Below are 23,004 nucleotides of genomic sequence, written 5' to 3' on the forward strand. Positions count from 1 at the left end.
GTTCCCGGGCGTAGCCCCGGCCATCGGACTGTATGGGCGGAGCGGGGGCCATAAGAAGCCGGCGACAGAGACGGGACCCGTGCACAGTTGTCAACCACCGCCGTCGACCCTCACGCCAGCTGCCGTGCAGTGGGGACAACCCTTCCCCTATCAATTTCTCGTTCTCATCACCCCGGGCGCACCTTCACGCTGCTAAAGGACTCAGATGGCCGCTGCGCGCGACCGCGGTGCCGAAGTCCCTCCCCGCTGCTCTGGTCCACAAGCGGAAACGACCTGTTTCTGCGCGTTCATTGGCTGCATCCTGGGCACGCGGCGCCGGGCATTACTGGTAACGTAGTTCCCACGGTTTCCCCTCCAGGGGCCCTCGGCACGAGGTTCGCAGAGTCCCGAGGCCGCGTCTGCTCTGCGAGTACTGACGTTGTCTCAGGAGGTGTGCGGGAGCGGGCCCGGCGACGGTCCTCTCGCGGAAGGTCAACCCCACACAGGCACCCCTCAGCTGAGCGGGGTGGTCGCGGGCGAGGTGGGAGGCCTCCCTGGGGAAGCGCGCTCCCCAGTCTCGGAGCCGCTCCGCAGGGGCACAGGACCTGACCGGATCAGGGCCGGCGGGTTCGTGTGCGCCTCCTGGGGTCGCCCGCAGAGGTGCCATTTGGCCTCGGGGGCCACAGGTGCGAACTCGGCTCTCCAAGGGCCGCGCGGACGCGTCGCTGGCGGCTCGGGTCTGCGGCCAGAGTGAGGCCCTTCGCCCCCGGGACCGGCGGTGGAGACGCGGCGCCTGGAGGCCGGGGGGCCCGGGGGAGGCCTGCAGGGAGGAGCCCCACACAGTAACCTCCGCGCGCGCCCGCAGCTCCCGGCTCTCTCCTACCCGGGACCCTGAGAGCAGCTCCCCGGGCGGGCGCCTCCTGGAGGTCACGTGTGAAAGTCATGTTCGGGCCCCTTGGGTAAGAAGGGGAACTCAGACTCAGGGGCCTGGGACGGAGACTCCGAGGTCCCCAGAGGAGGTGCCCACGCCCTCTAGGTATGTGCCTTGGCCCCCGCCCTCCCCTGCCCTCCACTGAGCTTCCCTGGGGCCCACTGGACCGGATGGGTCTGAAGTGCCACCCCCACTGTGCCCAGCCCACCCTGTCCCCTGTCAGATTCGGCCTCAGATCGCCTGGCCTGCTGGCTTGAAGTATGTCTGTTTGAGGAGGGAAAGAATTAGCCAGTGAACCTTGAGAGCCCCGTGCAGAGCCTACCCGTGGGCCCCTGGTGCATCCAAGACCCACCTGCCCCTGAGTCCGAGTCCACTGAAGGAAGACTCCACCTGGGACCACCCCCGCCCCCCGCCCCTTGGCTCCGGACAAGGGCCTTCAATGCTGGTGCGTCTTCCTGCAGGGGTGTCCAAAAAAGCAACCCAATGGTGAATTCTTTTAAAACAGAAAATTGAAAAATACTTGCTAATTCAAAGGGTGAGAAACACTTATGGGGTAGTAGGATGGGGTGACAGCCTGAGTGCAAGCAACAGGGGGAGTCATTGCTGCTTTTGTTTCCTGCAGGGTTCTGGTATTACCCTTCCTGTGTGGCCTGTGCAACCTGGAGCGGGTTCCCAGCCCCAGGAGTAGTTCTTCATCCAGCCTTGTGAAGTCTCACCCAGCACCTGCACAGGTTAGTTTTCTTCCAGACACCCTGGTGACTTCTCGCAGATTTCTGAGGCTTCTTCAGTGCCCATATCCCATTTTCTATCAGGCGTATATAGGAATTCCAGCCTCCTCAGCCCTGAGCTCTGACTACATGGAAATCCACAGAATGATTATGCATGCATATTTTTATTTATTTTTTTATTAACATAAAATGTATTATTTGTTTCAGGGGTACAGGTCTGTGATTCATCAGTCTTACACAGTTCACAGTGCTCACCATAGCACATACCCTCCCCAATGTCCATCACCCAGCCACCCCTCCCTCCCACCCCCCTCCACTCCAACAACCCTCAGTTTGTTTCCTGAGATTAAGAGGCTCTTATGGTTTGTCTCCCTCTCTGGTTTCTTCTTGTTTCATTTTTCCCTCCCTTCCCCTATGATCCTCTGCCTTGTTATTCAAATTCCACATATCAGTGAGATCATATGATAATTGTCTTTCTCTGATTGACTTATTTCACTTAGCATAATACCCTCTAGTTCCATCCATATCATTGCAAATGGCAAGATTTCATATTTTTTTCATGGCTGCATAATATTCCATTGTATATATATATACACCACATCTTCTTTATTCATTCATCTGTTGCTGGATATCTAGGCTCTTTCCATTGTTTGGCTATTGTGGACATTGCTGCTATAAACATTGGGGTGCATGTGCCCCTTAGGATCACTACATTTGTATCTTTGGGGTAAAGACCCAGTAGTGCAATTGCTGGGTCGTAGGGTAGCTCTATTTTCAACTTTTTGAGGAACCTCCATACTGTTTTCCAGAGTGGCTGCATCAGCTTGCATTCCCACCAACAGTGTAGGAGGGTTCCCCTTTCTCCACATCCTCACCAACATCTGTCGTTTCCTGACTTGTTAATTTTAGCCACTCTGACGGGTGTGAGGTGGTATCTCATTGAGGTTTTGATTTGGATTTCCCTGATGCCGAGTGATGTTGAGCACTCTTTCATGTGTCTGTTGGCTATTAGGATGTCTTCTTTGGAAAAATGTCTGTTCATGTCTTCTGCCCACTTCTTGATTGGATTATTTGTTCTTTGGGTGTTGAGTTTGATAAGTTCTTTATAGATTTTGGATACTAGCCCTTTATCTGATATGTCATTTGCAAATATCTTCTCCCATTCTGTTGGTTGTCTTTTGGTTTTGTTGACTATTTCCTTTGCTGTGCAAATGCTTTTTATCTTGATGAAGGCCCAATAGTTCATTTTTGCCCTTGCTTCCCTTGCCTTTGGCAATGTTTCTAGGAAGAAGTTGCTGCAGCTGAGGTCGAAGAGGTTGCTGCCTGTGTTCTCCTCAAGGATTTTGATGGATTCCTGTCTCACATTTAGGTCTTTCATCCATTTTGATTCTATTTTTGTGTGTGGTGTGAGGAAATGGTCCAGTTTCATTCTTCTGCATGTGGCTGTCCAATTTTCCCAACACCATTTGTTGAAGAGACTTTTTTCCATTGGATATTCTTTCCTGCTTTGTCAAAGATTAGTTAACCGTAGAGTTGAGGGTCCATTTCTGGGTTCTCTATTCTCCTCCATTGATCTATGTGTGTGTTTTTGTGCCAATACCGTACTTTCTTGATGATGACAGCCTTGTAATAGAGATTGAAGTCCGGAATTATGATGCCACCAGCTTTGCTTTTATTTTTCAATATCCCTTTGCTATTTGGGGTCTTTTCTGGTTCCATACAAATTTTAGGATTATCTGTTCCATTTCTCTGAAAAAAGTTGATGGTATTTTGCTAGGGATTGCCTTAAATGTGTAGATTGCTCTAGGTGGCATAGACGTTTTCACAATATTTGTTCTTCTAATCCAAGAGCATGGAACGTTTTCCCATTTCTTTGTGTCTTCCTCAATTTCTTTCATGAGTATTCTATTTTTTTTTAAAGATCTTATTTATTAATTTGACAGAGAGAGAGAGAGAGAGAGAGAGCAGGAACACAAGCAGGAGGAGTAGGAGAGAGAGAAGCGGGCCTCCCACTGAGCAGGGAGCCTGATGTGGCACTCGATCCTGGGACCCTGGGATCATGACCTGAGCTGAAGGCAGATGCTTAACGACTGAGCCACCCAGGCGCCCCTCATGAGTATTCTATAGTTTCCTGAGTACAGATTCTTTGCCTCTTTTGTTAGATTTATTCCTAGGTGTCTTGCCGTTTTTTGGTGCAATTTTAAATGGGATCGAGTCCTTAATTTCTTTCTTCTGTCTTGTTGTTGGTGTGTGGAAATGCAACTGATTTCTGCGCATTGATTTTATATCCTGCCACTTTACTGAATTCCTGTATGAGTTCTAACAGTTTGGGGGTGGAGTCTTTTGGGTTTTCTACATACAGTATCATATCATCTGCAAAGAGTGAGAGTTTGACTTCTTTGCCGATTCAGATGCATTTTATTTCTTTTTGTTGTCTGATTGCTGTGGCTAGGACTTCTAATACTATGTTGAACAGCAGTGGTGATAGTGGACATCTCTGCCGTGTTCCTGACCTTAGGGGGAAAGTTCTGTTTTTCCCCATTGAGAATGATATTCACTGTAGGTTTTTCATAGATGACTTTTATGATATTGAGGTATGTACCCTCTATCCCTATGCTGTGAAGAATTTTAATCAAGAAAGGATGCTGTACTTTGTCAAATGCTTTTATTGCATCTATTGAGAGAATCATATGGTTCTTGTTGTTTCTTTTATTAATGTATTGTATCACATTGATTGATTTGTGGATGTTGAACCAACCTTGCAGCCCAGGAACAAATCCCACTTGGTTGTGGTGAATAATCCTTTGGATCCTACTGGCTAGTATTTTGGTGAGAATTTTTGCATCCATGTTCATCAGGGATATTGGTCTGTAATTCTCCTTTTTGATGGGCGTCTTTGTCTGGTTTGGGGATCAAGGTAATGCTGGCCTCATAAAATGAGTTTGGAAGTTTTCCTTCCATTTTTGTTTTTTGGAACACTTTCGAAGAATGGGTATTAATTTTTCTTTAAATGTTTGGTAGAATTCCCCTGGGAAGCCATCTGGCCCTAGGCTCTTGTTTGTTGGGTGATTTTTGATTACTGCTTCAATTTCCTTACTGGTTATGGTTCTGTTCAGGTTTACTATTTCTTCCTGTTTGAGTTTTGGTAGTTTATACTTCTCTGGGAATGCATCCATTTCTTCCAGATTGTGTAATTTGCTAGCATATAGTTGCTTATAATATGTTCTTATAATTGTTTGTATTTCTTTGGTGTTGGTTGTGATCTCTCCTCTTTCATTCATGATTTTATTTATTTGGGTCCTTTCTCTTTTCTTTTTGATAAGTCTGGCCAGGGGTGTATCAATCTTATTAATTCTTTCAAAGAACCAACTCCTAGTTTCATTTATCTGTTCCGCTGTTCTTTTGGTTTCTATTTCATTGGTTTCTGCTCTGGTCTTTATTATTTCTCTTCTCCTGCTGGGTTTAGGCTTTATTTGCTGTTCTTTCTCCATCTTCTTTAGGTGTAGGGTTAGGTTGTGTATTTGAGACCTTTCCTGTTTCTTGAGAAAGGCTTGTATTGACATATACTTTCCTCTTAGGACTGCCTTTGCTTTATCCCAAAGATTTTGAACAGTTGTTTTCATTTTCATTTGTTTCCATGAATTTTTTTAATTCTTCTTTAGTTTCCTGGTTGACCCATTCATTCTTTAGTAGGAGGCTCTTTAGCCTCCACGTATTTGAGTTCTTTCCGACTTTCCTCTTGTGACTGAGTTCTAGTTTCAAAGCACTGTGGTCCAAAAATATGCAGGGAATGATCCCAATCTTTTGGTACCAATTGAGACCTGATTTGTGACCCAGGATGTGATCTATTCTGGAGAATGTTCCATGGGCACTAGAGAAGAATGTGTGTTCTTTTGCTTTGGGATGGAATGTTCTGAATATATCTGTGAAGTCCAACTGGTCCAGTGTGTCATTTAAGCCTTTACTTCCTTGTTGATCTTAGATGATCTGTCCATTTCAGTGAGGGGGTGTTAAAGTCCCCTACAATAACTGTATTACTGTTGATGTGTTTCTTTGATTTTTTATTAATTGGCTGCTTCCATGTTAGGGGCATAGATATTTAAAACTGTTAGATCTTCTTGTTGGATAGACCCTTTAAGTATGATACAGTGTCTTTCCTCATCTCTTATTATAGTCTTTGGTTTAAAATCTAATTTTTCTGCTATAAGGATTGTCACCCCAGCTTTCTTTTGATGTCCATTAGCATGGTAAATTGTTTTCCACCGGGGCACCTGGGTAGCTCAGTCATTAAGTGTCTGCCTTCAGCTCAGGTCATGATCCCAGGGTCCTGGGATCGAGCCCCGCATCGGATTCCCTGCTCCACGGGAAGCCTGCTTCTCCCTCTCCCACTCACCCTGCTTGTGTTCCCTCTCTCGCTGTCTCTCTGTCAAATAAATAAATAAAATCTTCAAAAAAAATGGTTTTCCACCCCTCACTTTAAATCTGTAGGTGTCTTTGGGTCTAAAATGAGTCTCTTGCAGACAGCATATCAATGGGTCTTGGTTTTTTATCCAATCTGATAACCTGTGTCTTTTGTTTGGGGCATTCAGCCCATTTACATTCAGGGTAACTATTGAAAGATATGAACTTAGTGCCATTGTATTGCCTGTAAGGTGACTGTTATTGTATAATGTCTCTGTTCCTTTCTGGTCTATGTTACTTTTAGGCTCTCTCTTTGCTTAGAGGACCCCTTTCAATATTTCTTGTAGGGCTGGTTTGCATGAAACCTCTAACTTATTTAAAGGTTGGAAGAAATCTTATTTGAAGTAGGAGCTCCTTCTGGAAGGAGATTTACTTGAGTTAGGAAAGTTATTTTTTGAGTTGAATAAAGGGGGAAGAAAATCCCAAAGGGACAGGTTCAAGTCATATATTACCTCTATTTCTAATAGGATATGTCTCCTTCCTGTTGGAGATCTTTTTACTATGTGGAGTTTACTCACTGGAAGAAAGATGGATTTCCCTGACTTCATTTGGGGAATGAAAGAGTGGTAATGGAGGAGGGAATTTAACTGACTGGGATGGGCAATGGAGAAGAGGATCCAGCAAGCCTCAGGAAATGGAATAGAGCTTTAAGGAGGTGATGGAAACAAAAGAGTTTTCCTTTTAGGAGACTAGGTGCCAGTCCCTGTTTATACACTGATGGAAGGTCTGTGGAGGGAAAATAGATAAGGAAAGGGATCATGGAAAACAGCAGGTCTAAATTACTTGAGATGTTAATGATATGGGTCACTAGGGAAATTCTAATCAAAACCCACAATGAGGTATCAATCCACATCTACCAGGATGGCTCTGGGGGGGAAAATTATTGACAAAGCTGTGGAGAGATTGGAACCCTCATAAATTGCTGATGGGAATGTAAAATGGGACAATGTAAAAAATAGTTTAACAATGTGGAAACCAGTTTAGTAGCTCCTCAAAAACTTAAATATAAAAATGCCATTGGGTCCAGCAATTAGCTGGGTACACACCCAAAAGAATTGAAAACAGGACTCAAACAAACATTTGTACACCAATGTTCGTAACAGAATTATTCACAATAACCAAAAGGTAGAAATAACCCAACTATCTGTTAACACATGAATGGATTTTTTTTAAATGTGATACATTCAGGGTGCCTGGGTGGCTCAGTTGGTTAAGCATCTGGCTCTTGATTTGGGCTCAGGTCATGATCTCAGGGTGGTGAGATTGAGCTCTGCGTGGGGACTTGCACTGGGAGTTGAGCCTACCTAGCATTTTCTCACCTTGTCCCTCTGTCCCTCTCCCACCACTTGTATGCTCTCTCTCTAAAAATAATAAAATAAAATATAATGTGACACAGTCATGCAATGGAATATTATTCAAATATAAAAAGGAATGAAGTTCTGATACATACCACAAGATGGGTGAAACTTGAAAACATTATGCTAAGTGATTAAAGCCAGACACAAAGAGATACATATTATCATTCCACTTATAGGAAATGTCTAGAATATGCAAGCTCATAGAGACTGAAAATAGATTAGAGGTTGCCAGGGGCTAGGTGGAGGGGGAAATGGGAAAATATTGCTTAAGGGGTACATATTTTCTGTTTGGTTTGATTCTTTTTTAAAGTTTTGTATGTCCAACTATAAGTCACAGACACAACAAGTACAGCATAGGGAATATGGTCAAAAGTATTGGGTAAAAACTGGAGCACCTGGGTGACTCAGTCAGTTAAGCGACTCAATCAGTTAACCTTTGGGTCAGGGATGATTTAGGGTCCTGGGATCGGGCCCAGTATCAGGCTCTCTGTTTGGCGGGGAGTCTGCTTCTTCCTCTCACCCCCCCTCTGTTCTCTCTCTCAAATGAATAAATAAAATATTTTAAAAAATATTGTAAAAACTGCACAGTGATAGATGGTAGCTACACTTATTATGGTGAGCATTGTGTAATGTATAGAGTTGTCGAATGACTATAATGTATACTTGAAACTAATATAACATTGTATGTGAACTATACCTCAATAAAAAAGGTTGTTTTTTTTTTTAAAGATTTTATTTATTTATTTGACAGAGAAAGACACAGCGGGAGAGGGAACACAAGCAGGGGGAGTGGGAGAGGAAGAAGCAAAGAAGCCAGCTTCCCGCTGAGCAGGGAGCCCAATGCGGGGCTCAATCCCGGGACCCAGGGATCATGACCTGAGCCGAAGGCAGACGCTTAACAACTGAGCCACCCAGGGCCCCTCAATAAAAAAGGTTTTATAAATAGATAGTGGGGGTGCCTGGGTGGCTCAGTTGGTTAAGCGACTGCCTTCGTCTCAGGTCATGATCCTGGAATAAATAATAAATAAATAAATAAATCTTAAATAAATAAATAGATAGATAGATAGTGGTAGGAAATACAAAACATTGCAAATTTACTCAACTCCACTGAATTGCATACTTGAAAATTATTAAAATGGCAAATTTTGTGTTACATACATTTTACCACTATATATATACACCAAAAAACCTACGAAGTGAGAGATTTTGTCCAAATTCCAAAACTCAAAATTTTTCCTCTGTTATACTATTTCAAAATTTCATGGAGTTTTCTATTGATGAAGCTAAAACAGTTTGAGTAATCTTTGTATAACCAACATACATAGTATTCATTTTCTCCTATTATAGGATGTAGGGGTTCCCAGAAACTAATTGTTCCACTCTACACAGAATAATACTTTCTCTTATCAAGAATCTGAAAATTGGGTCACCTGGGTGACTCAGTCGGTTAAGTGTCTGCCTTCGGCTCAGGTCATGATCCCAGGGTCCTGGGATCGAGCCCCACATCGGGCTCCCTGCTCCGCGGGAAGCCTGCTTCTCCCTCTTCCACTCCCCCTGCTTGTGTTCCCTCTCTTGCTGTCTCTCTCTCTCTGTCAAATAAATAAATAAATGAAATCTTTAAAATTAAAAAAAATCAAAATTATTAGTCCCCTAAGTATTAGCAGATGAAGGAAAGAATGATTGAATTTCCTGTAGAGAGTAGAGTCTTACGGTCATAACCAAATTAGCAAAAGCAGTTTTACTCACCTACCAGATAAAACAGAACTGTTTTAGCAGTTTTATCAGTAACCTGAGTATCCATTGAAAATGAGCACAAAGGGACTGAATGTTGGGAAACATAGACAGAAAGTAGAGTTATCCCCCAGCCACTGGCCTGGAATAACAAAATAGAATCATCCAAACAGACAAAACTGAGCCACCCAGTTGCTTAAGCATCTGCCTTTGGCTTAGGTCATGATCCCAGAATCCTGGGATCAAGCCCCCCATCGGGCTCCCTGCTCAGCAGAAAGCCTGCTTCTCCCTCTGCCTGCCGCTCGCCCTGCTCGTGAACGTTTTCTCTTTGACAAATAGATAAATAAAACCTTAAAAAAAAATATGTAGTCAAATTATTTTGTTTAAAATTCAGTGTAAATATTTCCTCTTTGTAGGTTATTTCTTTATTTTTATAAATTATATTATAAAATATCTTTTGAACACAAATTTAGCCAAAATATTTAATAACTATAAAAATGATAAGAAAAATACATTTAGAGCAGTCTAACTTTCATAGTGTCTCTGTTCCCCTGCTCATTCTTCAAAAAATAAGGCTAAGTATATGTGACCTTCTAGCACTTTTTCTTTCTTTTTTTTTTTTAAGATTTTATTTATTTATTTGAGAGAGAATGAGAGAGCACATGAGAGGGGGGAGGGTCAGAGGAAGAAGCAGACTCCCCGCTGAGCAGGGAGCTCGATGTGGGACTCGATCCCGGGACTCCAGGATCATGACCTGAGCCGAAGGCAGTCACTTAACCAACTGAGACACCCAGGTGCCCCTAGCACTTTTTCTGTTTACTGAACAGTATGTCCTGGACATGCAGCAGTAAAGAGAACTCTCTGATCATGTCCATTGCTGCCTAGTGCCCTACTGTAAGGATGTGACATCATTAATTCAATCTCCCATTGATCAGCAGTGGATTGATTCTGATTGTTGTTATTACAAATAATTCTGCTAGAAATCGCTTTGTACTCATGAGATAATTGCTCTTAATTTTCATATTAAGCTGGAATAATGTCTTTTGTAGGCACAGAAATTTTCCAGGTGTAATGATAGTTATCCAATTTTCTTCTTTTTAATTAACAAATTTGACATGTTACATTTTGTAAATTTAAGGTATACAGTGTGTTACTGTGATCCATTTATATATTGTAATATGATTGCCATTGAAGCAAAATTTATAATATTACATCATCATAGTATAATATTATTATCTGTATTCATTACACTGTGCATTAGATTGCTATGGCTTATTTACAAGTTTGCATCCTTAAATACCATCAGTCTTATCCTCCAACACCCATCCAATGATAATCACCATTTTACTTTCTGGTTTTTTATAGGTTTGACTTTTTTAGATTCCACATATAAGTGATGTCATACAGTACTTGTATTTCTCTCTCTTATCTCACATAATGTGCTCAAACTTCATCCTTGTTGCCACAAATAGCAGAAAAGTCTCCTTTCCTATGGTTGAATAATATCCCATTGTGTATATATACCAAATCCTTTTTTATCCATTAGTCTATTAATGGGTATTTGGGTTGTTTCCATATCTTGGCTATTGTGAATAATGCTGTGATAACATGCATGTGCATGTATCTTGTTGAAATCCAATTTTCATTTTGTTTGGGTATATACCCAGAAGTGGAACTGCAGGATCATATGGTAGATCTATTTTTAATTTTTTGAAGAACATCCATATTGTTTTCCATAGTGGTTGGACTAATTTACATCCCCACCAACTGTGTATAAATGTTCCTTTTTCACCACATCCTTACAAGCACTTGTCTCTTGCCTCCTTGTCTCTTGCCTCGCATTCTAACAGGTGTGAGATGATAGTTCAATGTGGTTCTTATTTGCATCTTCCTGATGGTTAGTCATGTTGAGTATCTTTTTGTGTGCCTTTTGGCCATTTTGATGTCCTCTTTGGAAAAATGTCTATTTAGTTCTGCCCATTTTAAAATCAGATTTTGTCGGGGTGCCTGGGTGGCTCAGTTGGTTAAGCGACTGCCTTATGCTCAGGTCATGATCCTGGAGTCCCGGGATCAAGTCCCATGTCGGGCTTCCTGCTCAGCAGGGAGTCTGCTTCTCCCTCTGACCCTCTTTCCCTCTCGTGCTTTCTATCTCTCATTCTCTCTCTCTCTCAAATAAATAAATAAAATCTTTAAAAAAAAATAAAATCAGATTTTGTTGTTGTTATTAAGTTCTGTTATTTCTTTATATATTTTGGATGTTAATTCCTTCTCTGGTGTTTTGCAAACATTTTTTTCCTATTCTGTAGGCTGCCATTTTATTTTGTTAATTGGTTCTTTTGTTATGCAGTTGTAGTTCCACTTGTTGATTTTTGCTTCTGTTTGTGCTTTTGGCATCATGTCCAAAAAATTGTTGCTAAGACTAATGTCAATAAGCTTCCTTTTTTGTTTTTTTCAGGTCTTGTGTTTAAGGATCAGTTCTTGTGTTTAAGTCTTTGATCCATTTTGAGTTAATGTTTGAGTTGTGTGTAAGGATCCAATTACATTGTTCCACTTGTGTTTCTCCAATTTTCCCAGGACAATGTGTTGAAGAGATTATCCTTCCCTGGTTGAGTGTTCTTGGGTCCCTTGTTGAAGATTAGTTGGCTGTATATGTTGAAATTTAATTCTGGGCTCTTTATTCTGTTCAGTTGATCTATGTATCTATTTTTGTGCCAGTACCATACTGTTTTTATTACTATGGCTTTATAGTATAGTTTGAAATCAAGAAGTGTTATACCTCTGGCTGTGATCTTTTAGTCAGAATTGCTTTGGCTATTTGGGATATTTTGTGGTTCCATGCAAATCTTAAGATTGTTTCTTCTATTTCTGTGAAGAATGTCTGTGATATTTAATGGGGATTATGTTGCATCGATAGATGGCTTTGAGTAGTATGCCCTTTTTAACAATATTTATTCTGTTTGCTATTGTGATTGGGATAGTTTTATTTCTTTTTCTCATGCTTCATCATTAGTGTAAAGAAATACCACTGATTTCTGCAAGTTGATTTTGTAACCTACCACTTTACTGAAATCATTGAGAATTCCACCAGTTTCTTGATTGACTCTTTGGAATTTTCTATATATAAGATCATATATATCATCAGCAAACAACGACAGTTTTACTTCTTCCTTCCCCATTTGGATGGCTTTTGTTTCTGTGTCTTGCCCAATTGCTCTAGGTAGTAGTTCCAGTATTATATTGAATAGGAATGGTGAGAGTGGGCAACCTTGTCTTGTTCCTGATCTCAGAAGAGACACTTTCAATTTTTTCCCATTGAGTATAATCTTAGCTGTGTGTTTGTCATATATGGCCTTTAATATATTGAAGTATGTTCCTTCTACATCCATTTGTTAAGAGTTTTTATAATGAAAGGATGTTGTATTTTGTCAGATGCTTTTTCTGCAACTACTAAGATGCTCATGTGATTTTTATCTTTCATTTTATGATGTGATGAATTACATTTATTGATTTGTGTATACTGAAATGCTCTTGCATCCCAGGGATAAATCCCATTTGGTCATGGTGCATAATCCTTTTAATGTATTCTTGATTTTGGTTTGGTAATATTTAATTGAGAATTTTTTGCATCTATATTTATCAGTGGCACTGGTCTATTGTTTTCTTTTTTATGGTATCCTTATCTGGTTTTGGTATCAAGGTAATGTAGGATTCATAGGATGAGTTTGGAAATATTCCCTCTTCCTCAATATTTTGAAAGAGTTTGAGGAGGATTGGTGTTAATTCTTCTTTAAATGTTTGGTAAAATTCACCAGTGAATCTGTCTGGCCCTGGAATTTTCTGTGTGGGGAGGGTTTTTTTGTTTTTTGTTTGTTTTTTTTAACTGACTCAATCTCTTGACTTGTTATGGGTATGTTCAGATTTTCTATTTCTTCCTGATTCAGTCTTGATAGGTTGGTGTTTCTAGAAATGTATCCCTTTCTTCTAGGTTATGTAATTTGTTAACATATAGTTGTCATAGTGGTCTCTCTTAATTCTCTGCATTTCTGTAGAATCAACTGTAATGTCTCCTCTTTCATTTCTAATTTTATTATTTTTTTAAGTAGGCTCCATACCCAGCATGGAGCCCAACATGTGGCTTGAACTCACAACGCTGAGATCAAGACCTGAGCTGAGATCAAGATTTAGATGCTTAACTGAATGAGCCACCCAGGTGCCCCTCTATTTTTATTTGAGTCTTCTCCTTTCTTGGTCTAGCTAAAAATTTGTCAGTTTATCTTTTCAAAGAACCAATTTTTAGTTTTATTGATCCTTTCTATTATTTTCTGGTCTCCATTTCATTTATTTCCACTCTGGTTTTTATTATTTCCTTCCTTCTGCTAACCTTGGGTTTAATTTGTTCCTCCTATTCTAATTCCTTTAGATTGTTTATTTGATATCTTTCAATTAGAAAGATTGATTCAAATTTCTCAGTATGTGCATTTATTGCTGTAAACTTTCATCTCAGAGCTGCTTTTGCTGCAGTTCCCCCAAATTTGATATGTTGTATTTTCATTTTCATTTCAAGAAAATTTTTTATTTCCCTTTTGATTTCTTCTTTGACCCAATGGTTGCTTAGAAGTGTGTTGTTTAGTTTCCATATATTTGAAGATCTCCTCACTTTCCTCTTGTTGATTTCTAACTTCATGCCATTGTAGTCAGAGAGGCTAGTTGGTGTGATTTTAATCTTAACTTTGCTAAGGTTAGTTTTGTGGCCTAGCATATGATACATCCTGGAGAACGTTCCATGTGCACTTGAGAAGAATGTGTATTCTGCTGTTGTTCTGTTGTTGGATGGAATTCCAACATTTCCCTCTTGGTTTTCTGTCTGGACAATTTATCTATTGCTAATGGTGGGGTATTGAATTCCCCTACTATTATTGTATTATTGTCTCTTTCTCCCTTGAGATTTGTTAGTATTTGATTAATACATTTTGGTGCTCAGATATTGGAAGCACATATATTTATGATTGTTATATCTTCTTTTTTTTTTTTAAGATTTTCTTTATTTATTTGACAGAGAGAGACACAGTGAGAGAGGGAACACAAGTAGGGGAAGTGGGAGAGGGAGAAGCAGGCTCCGTGCTGAGCAGAGAGCCCGATGCGGGGCTCGATCCCGGGACTCTGGGATCATGACCTGAGCTGAAGGCAGACGCTTAACGACTGAGCCACCCAGGCACCCCATGATTGTTATATCTTCTTGATGTATTGACCCCTTTTTCATTATGGAATGACCTTATTTGTCTTTTATTACCATTTTTGGCTTGAATTCTATTTTGTCTGATTTAATGTCTGATATAAAGTCTGATTTAAATGGCTGATTTAAGGATGGCTACACACACTGGTTTTGTTGTCGTTGTTACCATTTGCTTGGAGTATCATCTTCCACCCTTTCACTTTGAATTTATGTTTGTCTTTAGAGCTGAGATGAGTCTCCTGTAGGTAGCATATAGTTGGGTTTTGTTTTTTAAGCTATCCAGCCACTCTATGCTTTTTGATTGGTGAATTCAGTCCATCTACATTTAGGCTGATTATTGATATATGAGAACTCATGACTGCCATTTTATCTTTTGTTTTCTGGTGGTTTTGTACTACACTTTCTTTTTCTTTATGTTTCTGTTTATCTTTTCAGGTTGGTGATTTTCTTTTCTTTCTTTTTTTTTTAAGATTTTATTTATTTGAGAGAGAGAGAATGAGAGATAGAGAGCACGAGAGGGAAGAGGGTCAGAGGGAGAAGCAGACTCCCTGCTGAGCAGGGAGCCTGATGTGGGACTCGATCCCGGGACTCCAGGATCATGACCTGAGCAGAAGGCAGTTGCTTAACCAACTGAGCCACCCAGGCGCCCCAGGTTGGTGATTTTCAATGATTTGCTCAGTTTCCCCTTTTTTAAATGTTTTGTGTCTTTGCTCTGGACTTTTGTGGTTATGATTAGATTTGTTTAAAATGTCTCAGGTAAAATACTGCTTTTTCTACAGTTGGCAACTTATCTTTATTTGCCTATATAGGTTCTGTTATTTTCCTCCTCCCCTTCTACATTTTTGTTGTCACAAATTATCCCTTTTTATCCTGTGAGTTTGTTATGAAGTTGTAGTAGCTATAGTTATTTTTAATGCTTTTTTCCTTTAACTTTTGTGCTATAGGGGGCACCTGGGTGGCTCAGTCAGTTAAGCATCTGCCTTTGGGTCAGGTCATGGTCCCAGGGTCCTGGGATCGAGTCCCACATTGGGCTCAGCGGGGAGTCTGCTTCTCCCTCTCCCTCTGCCTGCCATTCCTCCTGCTTGTGTGCTCTCTCTATCAAATGAATAGATAAAATCTTTAAAAAAGCTTTTGTGGTATAATTAAGTGTTTAACACCCTATTCTAAAATAGAATTACAATTTTCTGATTCTGTCTATTTATCTATCACCTTTTACTCTAAGTTTTGTATACTTTTGTCCTTTTGTTTCAGGTGGAAGAGTTCCTTTCAACATTTCTTGTAAGGCAGGTCTAGTGATGATGAACTCCCTCAGCTTTGTTGGTCTGGGAAAGCCTTTATTTTTCCTTCCTATCTGAAAGGTAACTTTGCTGGATAATGTATTCTTGGCTGGCAATTTTTATCCTTCAATACTTTGAATGTGTTATTCCACTCACTCCTGGTCTGTAGAGCCTCTGCTGAGAAATCGCCTGATAGTCCAAAGGGAGAGCCTTGGTAAGTAACTTTCTTTTTCTTCCTGGATGCCTTTAAGGTTCTTTCTTTATCATTGACTTTGACAGCTTCTTATAATGTGTTTTGGAGAGGATCTTTTTGCATTGAGATAGTAAGGTAATCTATTAGCTTTGTTAACTTATAGTTCTTTCCCCAGGTGTGGGAAGTTCTCAGCTATAATTTCTTTAAATAACCTCTCTGCCACTTTCTCTTGTTCTGGTGTACCCTTATTTTTACGTTGGTTCTCCTAATGGAGCCTGATAGCTCTCATGGCATTTCTTCATCTTTTAAGAAAAATCTTAGTTCTTGCTCCTCTTCCACCTAAATAATGTCTACGGTTCTATCTTCTAGATTGCTTATTTTCTCTTCCCGCTGGTCTGATCTATTTCCAATGCGTTCTTCTTCTCATTTATTGAGTTCTTCAGCTCCAGAATTTCTGTTTGGTTCTTTTGTAGGACTTCAGGCTCTTGCTAGAGTACTCCTTTTGTTCATTAATTTTTTCCCAAGTTCATTCAATTTCCTTTAGTTTTGTTGTAATTCACTGAATTTCTTCATAATGGCCGTTTTGCTTTCTCTATCAGATCCCAATCTCTGTGACTTTGAATTTGGTTGCTGGAGATCGTCATTTTCTTTTTGTGATACCATATTACTGTGATTTTTCATAGTGTGTGATATGATGTGCCTCTGCTAGCTCATTTGAAATAACAAACATTTATATGAAGTTTTGTTTACTTTGATTTTAACAGTTCAACAGGTTGGGAATTAGAGGCCTTTCTTTGGTTTTCCAGCAGGTGGCGCTATAGCACAAGGTTTTGGTTTCTCTTACCTGCGCTGCCTCAGGGCTGTACAGTAGATCCTTGAACAATGGAGGGGAGGGGTGTTAAGGGTGGTGACCCCCACTCAAAGATCCACTTAAAACTTTTTTTTTTAAGATTTTATTTATTTATTTGAGAGAGAGCATGAGAGGGGGTAGGGTCAGAGGGAGAAGCAGACGCCCCGCTGAGCCGGGAGCCCGATGTGGGACTCGATTCCGGGACTCCAGGATCATGTGCGGAGAAGAAGGCAGTTGCTTAACCAACTGAGCCACCCAGGCGCCCCGCTTAAAACTTTTGATTCCCCCAGAACTTAACTACTTAACTACCGGAAGACTTACCGATAACATAAACGGCCAATTAAGCATATTATTTTGTAAGTTTTAAGTATGATATACTGTATTCTTATAACAAATTAAGCTAGAGAAAGGATGTTATTAAGAAAATCATAAGGGGGGGCGCCTGGGTGGCTCAGTTGGTTAAGTGTCTGCCTTCGGTTCAGGTCATGATCCCAGGGTCCTGGGATCGAGCCCCGCATCGGGCTCCCTGCTCGGCGGGAAGCCGGCTTCTCCCTCTGACTCTCCCCCTGCTTGTGTTCCCTCTTTCGCTGTCTCTCTCTCTCTCTCTCTCTCTCTGTCAATTAAATAAATAAATAAAATCTTAAAAAAAAAAAAAGAAAGAAAATCATAAGGGGGGTGGCGTGGGTGGCTCAGTGGTTGAACGTCTGCCTTCGGCTCCGGTCATGATCCCAGGGTCCTGGGATCGAGCCCTGCATCAGGCTCTCTGCTCCGCGGGAAGCCTGCTTCTCCCTCTCCCACTCCCTCTGCTTGTGTTCCTGCTCTTGCTGTCTCTCTCTCTGTCAAATAAATAAATAAAAATTTAAGAAAAAAAAAAGAAAATCATAAGGAAAAGGAAATATATTTACAGTACTGTATGGTATTTATCAAAAAAATTATGCATATATGGGGCGCCTGGGTGGCTCAGTCAGTTAAGTGGCTGCCTTGCGCTCAGATCATGATCCCAGGGTCCTGGGATCAAGTCCCACATCGGGCTCCCTGTTCGGCGGGGAGCCTGCTTCTCCCTCTCCCTCTGCCTGCCACTCTCCCTGCTTGAGCTCTCTCTCTCTCTTTCTCTGTCAAATAAATAAATAAATCTTTTTAAAAAAAATTCTGCGTGTAAATGGATCCACACATTTCACACGTGTTGTTCAAGGGTCAGTTGTATCTGTGTGCACGTCCCATCTCCATTCACTGTGCCAAACGGGTCACGGGCACTGCCACTGCTCCTGGAACCCACCCGGGTCTCAGGCACCAGCAGCACTGCTCCTCCAGTTGTGCTGCCTCCAATCCTCCCACCTTCAGATGTATAGATGTGTGACTCTCTTTAGCATGCTGGTGTGCTGTGCAGAGGAATCTTGAGTTATGGATGTCCTACTGTCTGGAAATTAAAGGGGAAAGAAAAGGAGTGATTAATGCTTCTGTGATGCCAACTCCCTCCCCAACTTTCTTTTTTAGTCTCTAGGTTCCTCTGATTCAGTAAGAACAACCTCTGACGTATCTAAATTGATGAATGCCTTGCCACCTGCTTCCTGACCTTTAACAATAAAACTCAAAGTCTTTTTCTAAACCCTGAGATTCATCTCAAACTCAGCAACATTCAACAGAATAACACTTTATTTCTACATTGTCTTCTAAGCACCACTAGGCATATATCGTTTTAACAGATCGACCAAAACTGTTCTGTCTTCTTTCTGAAGAACTCATGTATGCATATAATTAATTATGTTTCATTTTTGATGTTCTTAAAAAGTATTTCTACATGAAATTTATAAAATCTTGCCCATAGCATTCATTTCCATGCTTAACTGTAAATTTAGTGCTTTCCCTTTCAGTAATCAGAGATGAATATTTCTTAAAATACGCTTAGACAAATAGGAAATCAGTATCCAGTACATACTGAGTAAACAAGAGTAATGTTAACATGTAAATAAGATACAATGGAACAGGAAGGATTAAATTTGCCTATTGTGCAGCTTAAATAAAAAAAATTAACAACAGGGAGTCAGACAAAAGGGAAGAAAGACATTAGCCAGCAAGAAAGACAAGGAGAAAGAAAGAACAACAACAACAACAAAAAGTAAAAGAAAAAAGATCCCCCACACTATATTGGAATTATTTGGGGAAAAGTTATTAGATATTTTCATAATTCATTATTAAGAAATTGTTATATTCCCCAGTGTTGTCTCACAGATTACCCATATATGCTGGTGGAGAATTAGCTCAAAGTTAGGTCATAAGGACAGACATACAGATCGATGGGACAGAACTGAGAATCCAAACACAAACTCTTGCATTTTGGTCAATTAATTTTTTTTAAGATTTTATTTATTTATTTGACAGAGAGAGACACAGCGAGAGAGGGAATGCAAGCAGGGGGAGTGGGAGAGGGAGAAGCAGGCTTCCCACTGAGCAGGGAGCCCCATGCGGGGCTCGATCCCAGGACCCTGGGACCATGACCTGAGCTGAAGGCAGACGCCTAACGACTGAGCCACCCAGGCGCCCCTTGGTCAATTAATTTTTAACAAAGGTGCCAAGGTAATTCAATGGGGAGAGGATAGTCTTTTCAACAAATGCTTCTAGGACCATTGGATATCCACATGCAAAAACATGAGTTTAGACACTTATCTCACAAGATAAAGAATTAACACAAAATAGATTATTGACTTAAATATACAATCTAAAGCCTCTAGGTGAAACATCTAGAGGAAACGTTGGATAAATTTTTTGTGCTAGGCAAAGATTTTGTAGGTACACCATCAAAAGCATGATTCATGAAAAAGAAAAGATAAATTAAAATTCATCAAAATTGAGAACTTCTCATCTTTCAAAGACATTAGAAGAGAATAAAAGGCAAGCCACAGACTCAGAGAACTAACCTCAGGAGGGTGTCTTGTTTTCAGCATATATTAAGGCTCAATAAGAAAAGTGAGAAAAAGAGTTGAAAGATATTTAATCCAAGAAAATATATAGATTATCAAGTGAGTAAATGTTAAAATGCTCCACATCGTTATTTATTAAGGAATTGCATATTGAAACCACAACAAGATACTGCTTCACACCCACAAACATAGCTATTAATTAGGCAATTCTAAGATTTTATTTATTTATTTGACAGAGAGAGAAAGCACAAGCAGGAGGAGTGGCAGGCAGAGGGAGAAGCAGACTCCCTACTGAGCAAGGAGCCCGATGCAAGGCTCAGTGCGGGGCTCAATGCGGGGCTCGATGCGGGGCTCGATCCCAGAATCCCGGGATCATGACCTGAGCCTAAGGCAAGTGCTTAACCATCTGAGCCACCCAGGTGCCCCTATAATTAGGCAATTCTAAGTGTTCCCAGGGACATGGCAAAACTGGAACATTGCTGCTGGAGATGGAAAATGGTGCAGCCAATGTACCAAGCAGCTTTAAAGTTTCTTAAAATGTTAAACATAAACTCACCATAGAACATGACCCAACATTTCCACTCCTAGGAATCTACCAATGAAAATGAAAAATTCCTGTCCACACAAAGATTTACACGTGAATGTTCATAGTAATGTTATTCATAACCAAAAAGTTAAAACAATACAATGCCCATAAAATAGTGAAGGGATAAGCAAAATGTAGTATATTAATAAAATGGAATATTATTCATCAGTAAAGGGGAATGAGCTGTTTATATAAACAGCAACATGGATGAATCCCAAGATAATTATTCTGAGTGAACAAAACCAGACAAAAAGGAGTATATACAGTTTTAGTCCATTTATATATACAAGTTGTAGAAAATGAAAAATAATCTATAGTGACAGAAAGTGGATCACTTGTTGCCTAGAGAGGAGGTGTTGGGGAGGTTTTCTAGGGTAATGGACAAATTTGTTATCTTAATTGTAAGGGTATTTTTGCAGGTGTATACACAGAACATACCATGCCCAGTTGAACACTATAATTATAAACAATTGCGTATATGTCATTTATACCTCAATGCAACTGCAAAAATGTGAATTAAGTTCAAAAGTACATTTGCACGTAATATGACATATGCAAATAAGCAAATGATAAAGAGTTAGGGATGAAATTGTGAAGATTGTAAAATGTCTTAATCGACACACTGGGATAAAAGCATCGTAGGAAAAATGACAGGATATAGATGAGACAGAGAATTGTGTGTATGTGTGGGTGTGGGTGTGGGTATAGAAGAGAGAGGGAGGGAGACCATCCTAATTTCGCTAGAACCAGGATGAAGTTTAGGCATTTCAGAGTTCAGATATGCAGATTTTCCCAGCCAGAAACCAGACACCCTGCCTGCCCCCTCCTCACCTACGTCATCCCAGTGCCTCCCCCACCATGTGTCTCCCTGCTGGGTCTCTGAATTTCTTCCACTATCTCCTACCTCACACTTGAGGGCTCTGCAGCCCGAGAACAGCATGGCCTTTCCTGCCGCAGTGTTTCTGCTCCCTCCACAGATGCACCTTCGTCAGGTCCTCCCAATTTTCCTTCCTTCCTTCCTTTTGGGACCCCTTTTTGCCATATTGTGCTACCTCCATTTCCATCTTCCTTCTTTATTGATGAGGAAGCAGGAGGCAAGCTGAGGAGAAAGCACAAGCTGACACCCAGCAACTCCCCCCACCCACCACACCTGGGTGGGATATGTGTGACATTCCTCCAGGAAACTCCCAACTGTCTTAATGCTTTGCTAGGGTGAAAAACAACCTTAGCTTGACAGTTTCCATCTCCCGGATCCTTAGGGTCTTCTTTAGTATATGAAAGTCCTTTTGGACACCTCCCTTTTTCCTTATCTCCCACAACTCTCAAGTATATAATCAACCATTCCTCAAACCCTAGTGCAGCAGCTCTTTCTGCCCACAGGTCCTGTCCCCCATGCTTTTTTTTTTTTTTAAAGATTTTATTTATTTATTTGAGAGAGAATGAGAGATAGAGAGCACGAGAGGGAAGAGGGTCAGAGGGAGAAGCAGACTCCCCGCTGAGCAGGGAGCCCGATGTGGGACTCGATCCTGGGACTCCAGGATCATGACCTGAGCCGAAGGCAGTCGCTTAACCAACTGAGCCACCCAGGCGCCCCCCCATGCTTTAATAAAACCAACTTTTTTGCACCGAAGACATCTCAAGAATTCTTTCTTGGCCATCAGCTCCAGACCTCACCAACATTCTAAAACTACATCATTTATTACACAATTACTATTCAGTGCCAATTACAGTGAGGTGCTACTTTGGGGGACATAAAGATTGAAAAAATATGTCTTCCTATGTCAGGTTATACTTTTAGCTATTTTGTGCTTTCTTTTTTATAGTTCTTTTTTTAAGATTTTATTTATTTGAGAGAGAGAGAGAGACAGTGAGAGCGTGAGCGAGCACAAGGAGGGGGGAAGGGCAGAGGCAGAGGAAGAAGCAGACTCCCCGCTGAGCAGGGAGCCCAACGCCAGGCTCCATCCCAGGACCCTGGGGTCATGACCTGAGCCAAAAAGGAAGACGCTTGAATGAATGAGCCACCCGGGCGCCCTGCTATTTTGTGCTATTTCTTCTTTGCTTCCTTTGATTTTTAGATGTTCTCAATTTGGTTATCTATCTTGCTACTAATTTAAAAAAATTTTTCTTCCTCTTTTTTATTGTTTTTAGGCTTACCTTTTCCTACTAATATCCTCTGCATTTTTTATAAAGCGTTTCTTCTTGTTTCTGGTGGCTTTTTTTCTTTTTCTTTCCTTATCTCCTTATTTTTCTATGCTTATCTTAATTTCTTCATTATTCTTTTCCTCCCTTTGTTGTTTAACATGGACTTTTTTTTTTTTTTTTTGGATTGTATGCTTCCTCCCTCTCTTCCTCCCGTGGATGTATAGAATCCTGTCTCCTGTGTGCTTAGTGGAAGGGGTACAGTTCAGCCATAGGCTGTTAGATCTGGTGAGTGTGTAGTAACAAGGGGATCAGGAAGGACAATCCAGCTCCCTCCACACTAGATGGCCCTGCTGGTCGGTTTTCGTCTTTACATGGCCACGGAGAAGCAGCACTGGGCAGAGGCGTGTCTGTCTAACCCAAGGCATAGTCCCCCAGGTCTGCAAGATGAGAGGGGACGGTATGATAGCCCAGGGGCCACTGATCAGTTTGAGTGGCTGATAATCCTCAAACCCTCTAGACATCACAGTCTATTCTAGCAGTAAATGAGGTAGCTGCTGCCTGCCAGGTGATTTAAGTGAGCAATTAAAGTGATTTTTCTCAACTCCTCCCTTCCCGGC

The 23,004-nt window shown here is 41.0% G+C and overlaps 1 protein-coding gene across 9 annotated transcripts in view; it reads left to right on the forward strand.

Annotated features, from left to right (window-relative positions):
• Positions 1 to 325: 325 nt before the first annotated feature.
• The window catches only part of LOC112806690 (zinc finger and SCAN domain-containing protein 4-like), a 33,893-nt gene continuing 11,214 nt past the window's right edge, over positions 326 to 23,004 (forward strand). For 5 of the 9 annotated variants that reach the window (XM_073889020.1, XM_073889029.1, XM_073889026.1 and 2 more), the window contains exons 1-2: positions 326 to 1,015; positions 1,533 to 1,641. The gene's annotated coding sequence lies outside the window, so the exon portion shown is untranslated. Of the gene's footprint in view, positions 1,016 to 1,275; positions 1,356 to 1,532; positions 1,642 to 15,672; positions 15,780 to 15,799; positions 15,913 to 23,004 lie in introns of those variants that run through there. The other 4 variants (XM_073889022.1, XM_073889024.1, XM_073889021.1 and 1 more) reach the window with 4 other exon arrangements.

The sequence above is a fragment of the Callorhinus ursinus genome, unplaced genomic scaffold (genome assembly GCF_003265705.2).
Source record: "Callorhinus ursinus isolate GAN/ISIS: 27379988/994484 unplaced genomic scaffold, GSC_fseal_2.0 scaffold100, whole genome shotgun sequence".
Lineage (NCBI taxonomy): Eukaryota > Metazoa > Chordata > Mammalia > Carnivora > Otariidae > Callorhinus > Callorhinus ursinus.